The 14,182-nt window shown below is 42.7% G+C and overlaps 1 protein-coding gene across 2 annotated transcripts in view; it reads left to right on the top strand.

The window, feature by feature from the left end:
* Positions 1 to 5,857: 5,857 nt before the first annotated feature.
* HPGDS (hematopoietic prostaglandin D synthase) overlaps positions 5,858 to 14,182 on the top strand; it is a 30,666-nt gene continuing 22,341 nt past the window's right edge. Inside the window, exon 1 of one of the 2 annotated variants that reach the window (XM_059818071.1) lies at positions 5,858 to 5,883. The gene's annotated coding sequence lies outside the window, so the exon portion shown is untranslated. Of the gene's footprint in view, positions 5,884 to 12,941; positions 12,953 to 14,182 lie in introns of those variants that run through there. The other variant, XM_009814421.2, reaches the window with a different exon arrangement.

Below are 14,182 nucleotides of genomic sequence, written 5' to 3'. Positions count from 1 at the left end.
GATTGTGATAGCGAATGATTCATTTTGTTGAATCACAAAGGACGGTGTGGAAAGATTCTGGGGTGGGGGTGGGGCGGGGGGGCAGAACTCTCACATTTCAAAAGGTCGAAGTGAAGGATTTCTGGATTTCTCCTCCTTCAGCCTTTCAGTGCACAGCTGCGAACAGGGAGCGTGCCCTCCCTGCCCAGGCCCTGTGCCAGCTCAGGACTCTCCGCTGAGACCATCCAGTATTTGTTCACAAGATGCAGCAGCTTAATGGTTTTAAGAAGGCTTCTCTTTAAAAGCTTTTGATATTTGCTTGTTAAGTAACACATTTGTGTAATGTTATCCCTGCTGAAACTGATGTGGATGGAATCGGGCGAACAGCACATGTTACATTACATTACGAGGCTTAACATTTCACTAATTGCTTTGGCCTACTTTTGTGAATCACAGATTATTCTCCTACTCAAAGCACATCTGATTCCTTTACGTAGTCATTCACGCAATGTGATACAATTGCAAGGGTCCGCAAGGGGATGAAACCTTGTGATTTAACTATCCAAACTTAAACAGACAGCCTCTCCAATTTTCATCAATACTTTGACCACATGTACGAAACAAGGAACAAAGCTCTCATCTTCTGCAACTTGTACAGAGATATTTGTTTCTTAACTCTTACTTCCCTTTTACAGAGGGATAACAAAGCATTAATTGAAATAAGAAAAGCAGCTGACTGGCCCTGACTTGGCTATGTGGTTTTTTTAGTTCCATGTGGGAAATTCTGCAGGATGTAATGGGAAACAAAACATCAGCACAGAGACCACAAACGGGTCTGGGTCAGCTGTCAGCTGACACACCAAGGGCCTCCCTTCTGTCTCTATGCTGAACTGCATCTTCTGAATAGATGGATCCTCTGGCTACTTAGTGAGCATTGATGCTTCAATGTCATGTATGCGTGTAACTCCCTATGAGTTGGGAAGAGTGTCATTGCTCCTCTGCTAAGCTGGAGAAGCTGTTAGGGTAAATGCATTCCATAGGGTAACTGGGTTTTCCTTACTTTGGCCAGTTTCTCATAAATAGGAGTGCTAAGATAAAGAAAGTAAATAGTCTGCCAGCTAACTCAGGACTGAGTGTTACTTACATGAAATGCTGAAGCAAATGCCCTAGAAAAAGTAATTCTGACTAAATGAGCCATTACCGTCCTGCCTGAATTCTCAAGTGCAAAACCAGCACCTGAGACAAGAGACCACCAAAGTTAGCACAAGTCCTTAAGCCAGCTTCCCTGGGCTCTGCATCAGGGTCTTTCCTATACAACCACCCGCACCTGTGACCTTTCCTACTTCTTATGCATAAAGCCAAGAGCCCACTTCTGAACATGAAGAACTGTGTCTAACCATCTGCTTTTTACTGCTTTTGCTCTCCGTGTAGCAATTTGAAGATGATGCTTTTCACTCTTCTACGCACAAAAGCTCCCTGCAGCCAGGGGCAGACGAAAAAAGGTTATCAGCTAAACTCAAAACCCCAAACCTGCAGGCTTCTCTGTAGTTGATGACTTCTCTAAGCTGCTCTGCTTCAAAAGCAAATCTCATTATTGCTTGTTTAATGATCTCATTGATCATTAAACATCAGCTTTTATTAGCGCTACAGTAACACTGGAAGGACGTTTGATAATTTCTTTCAAATGCATTCATGACCCTTCTGTATATTTTTACAAAATATCATAAACAAAACAATGCAATATGCATGAGCAAAGCAAGCTGCGAATGTTAGAACGTGCTTAAAAACCACCATCTGTGTGAATATAAAGTACACTCACTTTTTTTTATGGTTATATTTCAAATTAGAAAAAAGCAACGAGAACATTAATTCACAATAAAAAGTTTAAACATGTCAACTTCTCAAAAAATAAATACCTGGCATTTGCAGTCCCTCCACAGCACTTCTTTGAGCAAAACTGTTTGTAAACTTAATTTGCATTTGACGAACATTAGGTCTGTCTGAAGCTGTATTTCTCTGGCTGAATTTACTGCTTGCTAAAAGAGAAGACAAATTGCTGAGCTCTATTACATATAAACATAAAAGTTCAAGCGTCTTTCCTGCATTTGCAGGTTTCTAAATACAGGCCTAATATCCCTCATTAAGGGGCTTAAAAATTATGAAAGATAGCATTATTCACTTCCTGTATCTTACAATAAATGTTCTTTTGCTCAAGTCTGTAATAGCAGCATAACAGATAATTTAAAAAAAAAGAAAAAAAGAAAACAGGCAAGGATGGGTTGAGGAAATTGCTAAGGAAGCGAACACAATGGCTATATCTAAATTTATAGTGAACTTCTGGCTTGAGTGGATTTATTCTCCTGGACACACGAGTAGATGCACTCACTGCAGGTTACCAGTCTCGATAAGATGGTCATGTCTTGTCCAGCCAACTTGCAAAAGTTGGCTCACCATAAAAGCCTGGTCGGGATTTCCCTTCCAGCAGGGAAAAGCCGGCAGCGTGGTCACGCGCTGACTCCCATTTCAGCTCAAGGGGAGCTGAACCTTCACTGTTCCCAAAGCGAGCCGTCAGGAAACAACGCTTCTGCTGCAGATGTTTCTACTGACACACACAGTAAGCAAGCTATCTCCCTGGAGAGACTTACAACAAAACACGGGGAAAAGCACGAGATGCTGCATCTTGTTTCAAATCTTCTGCTTAACTATTAACGCTGGGGTGCAAGGTGGAGCGCTGACTGGGAAAGAAGAGGTGGGGAAGGGCTGGCTGCAAGTTGATAGCCAGAGTGCTCCCACAAGGTTGAGGGAATCATAGGGCAAGAGATCTGCCCTGTAGTGTACTGATCCCGTAATAGCCTGTGAATGCCCTGAACGGGACATCTGCTGAACTAAATCTTGGATTTAATTTTAATCCATGTGACTTCCTCTGCATTTATCTAGGGCTAGGGCTTTCAAATTGAGAGGGGAGCTTCTGTGCTGACCAATAAAGAAAATGTGTCATTTAGTTAATGACTTCGCCTCCCTGTATAAAATGCACGAAAGCATCCTTTTGCTGACTTGTGACTCCATGCAATTACCAGACTCACGCCTGCAAAGCTGTGCATGGGGCTTGGCCGACTGCAAGAAAACTAGACGTTGCTCCATGACCAAAGGGCAAACTGTCAAAATGCACACCGCTGAGTCGCGGGGCGTTTCACCGCAGATCCTGCTACGAAAACGCCTCTGCCACAGTCCGAGGGGAAGGGGTCTGACCTGAATGGGTGTTTCCCCACCCAGATTTTATATACGCTTTGTTTAACAGTTGATGATCTTGACCGGTTTGTTCTCCCAGTCCTAAAGCTTGCCGAAGTTGGACAGAAGCAAAAGACACTTTAGGCGAAGAGCCTTGTGCAACAAACTGTGATACGCAGTCCCGGCTTGGCTGCATACCACTGGCAGTTCGGCAAATTTTTCATGCTGTCAACAGCTGTTGCAGGCCGAAAGGGCAACAGAAACGGAGAGCTTAATCTGTAAGAAATCAGAGGGAGCTAAGGTTAAATCAGTTCAGCACATTACTAACTTCATTATTTTAAACTTGCAGGCACAAATCACTTCCCATTTTAGGAAGCGCAGGAATTTATTTGATCGTTCACATGTGCATCGAGCCGAACCTGGCAGAAAGGAAGAATTACTTTTCTCTTCAGGAGAAGAAACCTACCTCCTGATCCTGTAAAAAGCTGTACTCACCTAAGTAATAGGTGCTTTGAAAATCCTACTGTTTGTATAACCATGCTCCCTGCCAGACCCTAAGGTGTTCAGAGCAGCGCTGAGGGGAGGGAATAACGCCTGCCCACGACGTGTGGCCTGACCACAGCTTCTACTGGACAGGGACCAAGTTACCCATTTGAAAATACAAGTTAAAGAGTTGGTCGTCAGTGAAGTTCTGCCGCAGGTTGGAAAGCTCTTCTCCCTCATCCACATTAAAGATTTCCTACAGGAAAAAGGAAGAAGGGCTTTTTACTGCTTTGTCAGTCATATGAGGTATAATTGTAGCGCAAAGAAGTGCTTGTGCTTTATACCAACTCAACAAAGAAAACCCTTGGAGTGAAGGCACAGTTTTAACTCATTAACCATCTCACATTGAAAGTAAAAGCTGAATTACGAATGTTCTTACTAATGCTTTACCACATATTATCACTGGCAACCCTGCCAAGGCAGGAGCAAACTGCTGTTTGTTGAAAGCAATTCCTGAAGAATACCTTCTGCTTTCCCTTTGAGAGCCAGAACCCACAAAGTACTGCTGTGTTGCACACTCTGCTCCAACTTAAAATAAATTAAACTTCTCAGCAACTCAAAATCTTGCAAATATTTGTAAAATAAATTTGTTTCATATTACTCCCATTTACTTATCTCCAAGAGCAAAGTCTTTGAGAACCATAAATATTGCTTCAGATTTCTGCTAATGAAAAGGGGGAGCGGGAGGAAATCTCAGCTGCTTCTCTGCAACTGGAGGAACTGTCATGCCCCATAGACACTGCTTTATGTACAATGAACAACTAAAATCTGGTGAAATAGGGTATTAGTTAAACCACTTTAAACTTACCTATTTTAGGGTATACACAAAACCACCCTCCCTCCATTGACATGCTGGAGAAAAGGAATGTTAAAGCATGAATCTGCAGTCAAGGCAAGTCCAAAAGCCAGGAAGTGCCACCATTGAGGTTGGCCTTCTCAATTTGGCTCAAAACTCAGATTACACTGGTCCAATTAAAAGACACTTTGCGTGTTGTGTTTTTTTTTTTTTGTAAACTTTCTCTTAGCTGTAAAGGCTGCTGGTGGTTGAAAACTCAGCTGTTGACACTGCAGAAAACATGTATTGCATGGAAATGAGTTGACTTGCAGCAAATGATTAATGGTGCAAGCTACAAGGACCTGGCACCTCCTCATCTCAGGGGGGAGCGCTTTGGTTAGCGCTGCTCTCTGCACCCACAAAGACCACCCACAACTGTTTGTTTATACAAAATGAATGAGGCTTCAAAGCAGATTTCTGCGGTACACATCAGACCTATCTCTTTAGCACCAGAAAGCTTTGCTCCAATGCTGCTGCGTTCTGGTCACACACAAAGAGGAAAACAAAGCACAGCAATGTTGAACGGACTTTGTTAAGGTCAAAGTACAAATGAATTGGAAAGAGAAAAAAACAAACAAAAAAGCACAACATCCATGAGTGTTAAGAAGCAGCAACATCACAGAGCTCTAACTACTAATGTGCATTACTCATGGACGGAGTTTGCTTGAATCCTCTTTCCCCTTCTTCACTGATAACAGCAATAAAAAACAAATCTTAAATCACTTTGTTCTTTATGACAAAGGCTTGGAAGTGGTTTTTTTTTTTTTTTTTTGCTTGTTTTTATTTCTGGCTCCTCTGTTTAAATGAGATTGCAGCTATTCAAGGCATTGTTCTATAATTAGATCAGATACTGTAGGGCTTCGCATTAGTTAGAAATAACCTAAGACACATGTTTCTTGGCTTGCTCCACGCTTTTTACGTTTTGAAAAAACACCCATCATCTGACTCAGCTCCCCAGTGTCTATTTTTTTTAATTATTATTATTATCTTTTTTAAATGGCACTTTAAAGTATTTCTTGCCCTTGAACACAAGCTGAAAAACTCCAGTATCCAATTTGCTGTACTAGTCCAAAAAGTCACAAAGCTTGCTTGTTGTCTGAAGGAATGATGCATTTGCTTTGTGTGTGTCTGTGTGTGTGTGTGTGTGAGAGGGGGGAGAGAGAGAGTCATGATGGCATACTTGTCACGGGGAGTGGTTTGCATATTAATAAACAGTATATATGAGACTTTTCCACTGAGGCCGGCACTCAGAGGGACTCCTGTGCACTGAGGAAGGGACCACGTATCACTGCGCCAGAGTGAGTTCTGTTTCGGCTTTGCTTACTGCCACAGTCTGGCTCCTCTCTTTCCCCTTTCTTCTTCTAATCCTATTCTGCACTCCCTAGGGCTACTGTTACACCAGCTGCGTGGGGGTTAGTCTCGTCAAATTATGCTACATGTAAAGCAAGTACTGAGAGTATTTAATTTTTAGAGTTTTGTTAGATTTATTCAACACGAGTCTCTGACTAGTGCTACTGGCATAGCGAGGGATAACCGTGAGCTCTACCCAGCAGCTGCAAGTGTAACCCAAGTACCCCATCTATATACCTTCTTTGCTACTTACAGGCATCTTTACACTGCCTGCTGTACTTAAGACACCTGTACAATCACATGCACTGCTACAATCAGACTTCAGAAATTACTAACTGCTTTTCTAGAGGCAAAAAGGCAGATCACCAGCCTGTTGTTACAGCAAGCCCCGGGTTCTCACCAGTGCCTGATGCTATCTGTACTGAGCTACTTTGATAATCAGGGTATGTGTCAGAGAGACACTTTCCAAAGAAAAGACAACCTCATCAGCACAGCAGCAAAAAGTTGGTGTGGGGAAGCTCCTGGCATTCTGCAGAGAGTTTTCAGTAAGTGAAAAAACATTTCAAAGCAATTTTCTATTAGATGTAAAGGCTGACTTACATGCATTCACTTACATAACCAAGCCAAATCTAGGCTAATGTCAGAGGAATTAGATGAATATTAAGCAGCACCAACCAATTCCTCCAGGTCATTTTTGTGCACTCTTCTGTCCATTTTCCAAATTCCTGTCTTCTGGTTCACCGATGGATTAACATACTCTTGTCCTAATTCCCACCGTTCTTCTATAGAGAAAACCTCCTGCATCTGCTTCCACTCACTCCATTTTTCTCCTTATCAAAACTCACAGGGGTTTTTTTGCTGTTGATTTTTGTCTTTTACTTAAATCACTTCAAAATGATACTCTGAATAGCTGTTCAAGATTTCTTTTTCTCTAAATTCTAACTGCCATCATTTGCCTGTGTGCATAATCTTCCTGCACACATTTCCTCTGTTAAAAGCCATCCTTTATTCACTGCTCATTTCAAACTATCCAAGCAAAAGAACTATATAGCTATAAAGTATTTTTCCTGGACTTCTACAGTCCTTAGAACGGTTTGTAAACACCGGTACTTTCAAACTCAAAAGCTGCAACTTTTGTAAAGAAAAAAAAAATTAGACACAGAGGTCTTTTGTAAGTTTACTGTTGTTTATTCTTTTGTTTTCTTTAATCCAAAATAGAATCCATCTCTCCCTAAAAATGCATACGTAGTGTGAATTACTCCCTGCCACAGAGGCACACACACCCAGACACACAACCAAATCTATTTGGAAAGAAATAAGATTGAAGCTCTCTGAATTTTAAACTGAAAATATACACAAAGTAATGCTTAGAGTTCTGGGTTTGTGCACACGCAAGCATGTTAGCCAGTCGTCTTCAGTGCAGCACATTCCTGTGCCACTGATGAACATACTCTGCTGCTCTAAGGGTTTGCTCTTAAGATTTCTGGTTGCTGTATGCCATACACGACCTTATTCTAAGCAGTTAGAAAGCAGAAGCAATGGAAGACGCCGCTCACTTTCAAAATACCTTTGATCAGTCACTGGCAAGTAATTATGCTGCCTAGGAGCCACTGACATATTGCTGGTGTTGGGTTAGCAAGAAGTGGCATGCCATGCCACTAAAAGCTATACTTATTCACATCAGCTGAAGACTTACCATATATGCTGCAAATCTCAAACAGGTGAATTTTTCACCCTTTTGCCAGTTAGTCCAAGAGGGGGAAAAAAAAGAAAAAAAAGAAGAAAAAGAAACTGCCAGATCCTACAAATACATTTTAACGTGCCATCATTTTGAAGAACCTCACTTACCTGGAGTCAATCTGCTAAAACTCCCATAAAATAAGCTACAACAACGAAGTGAAAAAAATGAAATGCTTAATTTTGCACCTCTTTAGAAGAAACTAAAAACATTGCTGGAATGACTCTGTAAAGTATGAGCATGAAATGGGATAGGAGAGAAAACAAGGACATTCAGCGATACCAGACAGACACATCTACATTTTGGATTTGGGTAGCAGATGGCAAAGGAAGAAGGAGAACAAAGAAAGGTATACAGAAAGGGTGGTTTGAATGGTCTCATCATCTTTCTTTAGTTGATGTTTGACAACAGGAAAGAACAAATGTGGGACCCCAGTCTCTGTAACTGTATGCCTCAGGTAAATGAGCAATTTTTTTGTGCCAGGGTACTCTGGGGCAGAGCAGGGAACCCACAGCAATGGGCACTGTCCCAGAGCCAGGCTCTGCCTGGTGCTTCCACGAACAAAGGAGAAATAGCTGCAAACTGCTGCTCAGAAAGTACTTTCTTCTTAAGTGTAGGGAAATAGAGGTTAGGGTTTTACATACTGAGCAGTTTGTGACCATAACTCATGGGGTCTTGGACGTTTACCGCTTATGGCCAAATCGCGGTGGTCCCCAGGCTTCTGGCCAGGCGTTGCTCAGGGCTGTAGGTCCACACTTGCCAGCGCTGGTCCTCTCAAGAAGACTGGCAATGTCCGAAGAGCACTTTAGCAAGGTCCTGGGTCTCCTCAGGCTCACTCTGGCTGTGAAAACAATTTCAAAATACCTGACAATACACGAGATCTGTGCCCCAGCCCACTGCGCTGGTGCCTCCTGGGCAGGGTGGTACACGCCAGGCACCCCAGGGCAGAGCAGGAGGACACTAGGAATTCGTGACCAGGGGACCTGGTGGGTGGTTATGGAGAACTCCGCAAAGTGAGTAAAACCTTGCCCAGTCTCACCCGTGCTGGCTACAGGGAACATATATTGTGCTGAAAAACCTACCTAACCCTTTTTCTGTCATGCCTGTAGTTTTGTTTATTTTTGGCAAGTCATACAGCGGATTCACAACATGCGACAGTTCAAGAGCAAAGTAGTTTAAACTAGCTGGGGGAAGGAGTTGGCGTTTGTACTCCCCCTTGTACCTATACACACACATGTACTCGCGGCTGGGATAGGAAAAAAAGCTCGTTTTTTCACATCCAAGGAAAGATGCTAGGTGGCCAAGACTGTTGTTACACAAATTACTGTGCTGGACAAGCTTGAGAGTTCAGGAAAGAGACATGAAATCATCCTGGCAAAAACAGCAGCTGTCTTTGGAGAGCTGACTAAACCACTTAACACACAGCAACGTGACTTGCAACTGCGCTCTTTGCTTTGTAGGGATATTGTGAGGGGGTGCTGATTTATCTGAAGACTACAGAGACAGATGCAAGGCATGGATTTTACAGGAATGACTGGTGTTGGCAAGAATTAAGGTTATTTAGGCTTTTGTTCTTCCACAAAATGCTTCAGGGAATTCTTAAAACATCTGATGAGGAAATAAAAGACTTAAATAGTCTCTCCTGAGAAATTGTCCTAACCACTCCTTAGTCTGCATCTTTCCTGAGATCTCTCCTTTTGCAATTCTATTTACCAGTATTTCACAGTCTCAGGTGTGCAATTCATTCATTTGAAGCTCATCACAGCTTGGGAGGCTGCACAAAACAATTCTAAATTTATTTACATAAAACTGGGGCCACATAGCTGCAAATCAAAAGGCTGAGGATCAGACAGAAAGCGAAGTCATCGCAGATGCTCAGGCCCTAACCGCGGAGCCTGGCACGCGAGGCAGAAGGAGCAGCACGCTGCCGAGGCAGCCCAGCGAAGCCCCGTCCGTCTCCGCCTCTCTGCCTCCCTGTACCTGCTGACATGCGAGCGCTCCCTCATTCGCTTCAGTTAAGATGAATGGGGTGAACTACAAATATCTGAACTCTTATCACTTTGACTGCAGTTGCCCGAGGGGCACTCACAAGAAGAGCAGCAGCTACTACATCAGCTTGGAGAAACCCAGCGGACCCTGGTGTTCTCCTTCAACAGTCTTGACAGTGACCATCCATTCACTGTCCAGTCACACTGGACTCTCACCTTCAAAAAAAGCTCTCAGAATAAGTATTCTTCTAATCCTCCTCTTTCACCAAGATGTGGTTTTTCCCTGTGTTCTTGAAGGACTTTTCTAGATTTCCAATTTCCCACATCAGCAAACCAAGCCTGGAGCTTCCTTAGACAGATAATTGCTTTAAGGTCTCCTACAGCCTCTTTTTTTAAACCCACACATTGACAGATCAGGCTTTCAAAAGCCCTTGCTCACACAGAAGAGCTTTACTCATCAGGTCGCTTAACATATATCATTAGTACGCCTCAGGAATCCCACAGCAATACCTTAAAACCTCTTCTCATGTTAGGAGGCTGATTTCCACCACAGGTTGCAAATAACCAGGACACTGGGTAAATAGGTGCAAAATCCCACTAAAAAAAAAAAATCTATGTGCTTTAAGCCGTGCATATATCTAATCTTGAAAATCATGCTAAGAACTATCAGGCCACAACCATTACATTTGTGATTTGTTATTTCAAAACTCAACCCTACCTCAAATTGCATAAATATTTACTTCTGATCATTTGTGTATTAAACAGAAAAGAGCATGCAGATTTTTTTCTCTTTTCTCTTCAAGGTCCAGATTGCTATCTGGCATAAAAAAAGAAGGGATCAAATTAAAATGTTTATTTTCTATAATTGGGGCAGAGCGGGAAAAGAGACCATCGTTTTTCGGAAAGAGAGTTTATGTCAGACTGAGAGCTGACAGGAATAAGAAAGAATTACTTAAAGCTTTGAATTTTATTCTCTGAACAAAACACAGACTTCTGTGGAAATCTTCCATGGGAAGATTTGCAGTCTTCCATTAATCTGCCAATATTCTCCAATCCTTCTCCCCCAAAAGGGGGGGCAGATATTTTCTTATTTTCTTTGCTAAAAAAGAATTAATAAAAACATCCTTTGGGAGAAAAAAAAACCACAAACCAACAAATCACTACTATTTTTAGTTTTCAAAGGCTGAAAATATCCCTTAAGCCTCTAATATTTTTGACTCTGTTTTAAAAGCAGGAGACGTTTATGCTCGAGAAAAGGAAAATGGGCATTTTTCCTTTTTGCTGTGCAATAAAAGAGGAGCATCCTGATTTGTCAATTCTCTGTTCCCTGACGGGAATCCCAAAGTCAATGGCTTCCCCATTCAGGGAGTACATTATTTAAGATACCTGCCATACCCCTCAGTTTTTTTCCAGGGAAGGGAAAAAGTTATTTGTCTTAGTGTTGCTTAAATCCGGATAAACAGCTTGGATTAAGCCAGTGCCTTTGCCAGGCAGAGTCGCCAACCTTCCTCACGAGCGAGGAGTCAGAGGGGGACCAAGAGCCACCCCGTGGCTGGTTCTTACTGGCACGGAGGGATTTCTCACCATCAAACTCCTTTCTCTCTGAAAAGGGCCAATACATCACTATTTCTCTCTGTAATTTCAGCTCTGGATTTAGACATAAAATATAAACACAGAGAGTCTTTAGAGAGTATTTTTCATCCGAGGGAAAAAAATTTAAGGCATTCCTGCAGCAACCGATTTGATCAGCAACGAGGAGAGCTGGACCGTGCCCTGCAGACAGGGCAAGGCTGCTTTCCAGCTGGCTCCTGCCCTTTCGGCATCGCTCAAGCAGGAGGAGGTAACCAAGCATGCCTTTCCCCAAACCTTTCTGACTGTTATCTTAGGTTGGTTAAGTAAAAAGGAAGAAAGACTGGACATGGACATTTTCTATCTTTCCTACCTTGCTAAAACTGCAAAGTGCATTTTTTAAAGTTATAGCTGTGGAAGCTTTTATTTACTTGCCTTTTACAATAACTGTTTAAGTCTTGTCTCTCTGGTTCCTTCCTCTGAAAACTGAAAATTTAAAAAAAAAAGAAGGCAGGAAGTCTCACTTGGACAGGGAAACATTTTTTAAAATTGAGGAAGGAGAAAGCTGCTTTAATATTTGGCTCTCTAAATTACAGGGATAAGGAATTCACATATCTGAGAAGGACAATAAGCAAGACAGGCAAAACTGACCTTAATTTTCCTAATGTTTCTCAGGTGAAATAAGGCAGAGTAAGTCCCTTTCATGGTTAAAAATCTTTCTTTGTACTCCACAAAATAACACAACTCTCCCCAACCCCTAAGGATCAGAAACAAAATTCCATGCTTCACACTTGGATAGGTCACTCCTGAGATAACAGCCTAAGGAAAAACTCTCCTTTAATGTGTAAAGACTCTTTTGTCTGTATAAAGAAGGGAGAAGACACTGTAGACCCAGCCAGCTTCCCTCCTTTCCCTTTCTAAATTGAGTTTCCTAATTGACATTAGCACTACTGGGCTCTGTGACTGGGAGTAAGGAAGGAATAGTTCTCCCTCTGAAATCCCCGTGTTACCATTAATGGAAAATGTTCAGCTGATACGGGTTATAAGAACTTCAAGCTGTATACGTGGCATGGTACACCTAGGACACCACAGAAATACAGGAGTAAACATATGAAGTGGCTGAAATTGCAGTGCCCCCTCCACCCCAGTAGCACACCCAAGTCAGGCTGGTGGGTACGCATCTATTTCAAACCGGCGCATCTCATTTCCAGGCCAACTTTGCAGAAACACCTTGTAAAGAAATAGCAACTGCTTTAAAAGCAGCACTAAGAACAAAAAGAAAGAAAAATGTCCACCAAGCCTCTCAGCTTCAGCTCGATTATTGCTTAGAGAGGGCATGAACTCTGTTTCACACTTCATAAAGCAAGGTGCTTCTTGGCAGAAAGGTACCTGTAGGCTTACGTGAGTGGAAGCGGATTTGTTGTTATACCTTCAGCTTATAAAATCATGAAAATGGAACTTATAATATCGGCTCCAGCAACCCAAACACTCTGAAGTGATACGACAGCTTAATCTTTAATAAAATAAACACAGGTATCCGTTGACTGAACCATCACTCACTAGTCCTCGGAGGGACTTTTTCACCTTCCTCTTCAGACACGGCAGCGCCTTCCCTTCTCACACCCTTCAGCAGGCAACTGGCTTTCCTCCGGGAGATCCCGAGGTCCAGCCTGCTCTCCCGGTGGCCGGTGACAGGCCCTGAGTTCACAGAAGCAGCCCTAAGTTGTATTAGCCCAGGGAAATGAAACGGAGCTCCCTCAAGGACCAAGTCTTGCTCTGGTTTCAGTTCAAACGAGGACGATGACACTAGGCAGCCGAGACCTCCAGCTTCCCCTTTTTGGCAGGCCCACGGCCGGGGCAGCATCGTGTCAGGTGCTAGCTGCAGTGCTTTTCATCAGTGACTCCTAAATTAATGAAGAACCCTTATGTTAAATAAATATACATACAGTGTAATGCATCGTCTCTTCCAGGCAGAGAGTTCAAGTCCCAGATTTTTAGAAATACCCAAATGAACCCTAACCCAACCCTAGAGGTCTTGCTTGATGGAGGGAACAGTTAGTCTTTTTTAAATCTTCCAACAATGATGAAACCTTAGGGCAAGAAAACCCTTAATTTCTCACAGTGCAAAGTACAATTAAAAGGGACTTTGCACCATGAGGCCCTTTGTCAGACTTTGGGTGGATGTGATAAAATAGCTCAGCTTAGCTCATTTCTCCTCCTCTGCCTCCAGATCAGGGAAAATCTCTCTGCTGCCTGTTGCCTCAAATATTAATAACATTACCCAAGAAAATGAAATAAAGTGCTGCCTTTTGTTTCTTCCCCCCCCCCCCAAATTCATGTACTGAATATCCGCATCCAGGTTTTGGTGTCTGTTACCAGCCTGAGGAGTATTTCCTTGTACCGCTTTGCGGGCAGGATTTTCCAAAGCAGATATGAAACACCATTCCTCTACAAAGTCCAGCAGAGTTTTGGTGTTTACTTTCACTGGCAAAGGCTCAGGGTGGGTGTGCAGGGCTGCGCACCGGCTGGCAGAGGCAGCCTGCTCTGGGTTGCACTGGGCACGCACCCGAAACTCATCTTGAGCAGGTGAAATGCAGGTGGTGATTTACCCTTTCAAACAGAGCAGGGAAACATACACTGTCAACCAGTAAAGCAAAAGTATTGCATACCTTGCAGACACTGGGACTGTTTGCTTCTGTATCCTCCCGGTACGTTCATACAGTTTCCAGTCTCCCAGTGGTTTTTCTCTTCTGTACAATGCTATCTGAAATGCAGCATTTTAGTTCTCAGAATGACGCTGATTCCGTCCTGGGCTCTGGTTCTTCACAGAATCACAGAATCACTAAGGTTGGAAAAAACCTGTAAGATCATCAAGTCCAACCATCAACCAAAAAAAAAAAGAAAAAAAAACAAAAAAACCCACCACCATGCCCATTAAGCCATGTCCCTAAT

This window comes from Gavia stellata, chromosome 5 (assembly GCF_030936135.1).
Source record: "Gavia stellata isolate bGavSte3 chromosome 5, bGavSte3.hap2, whole genome shotgun sequence".
NCBI lineage: Eukaryota > Metazoa > Chordata > Aves > Gaviiformes > Gaviidae > Gavia > Gavia stellata.
Note: the sequence above shows the minus strand (reverse complement) of the source record. Positions and strands in the feature narration are given on the sequence as shown.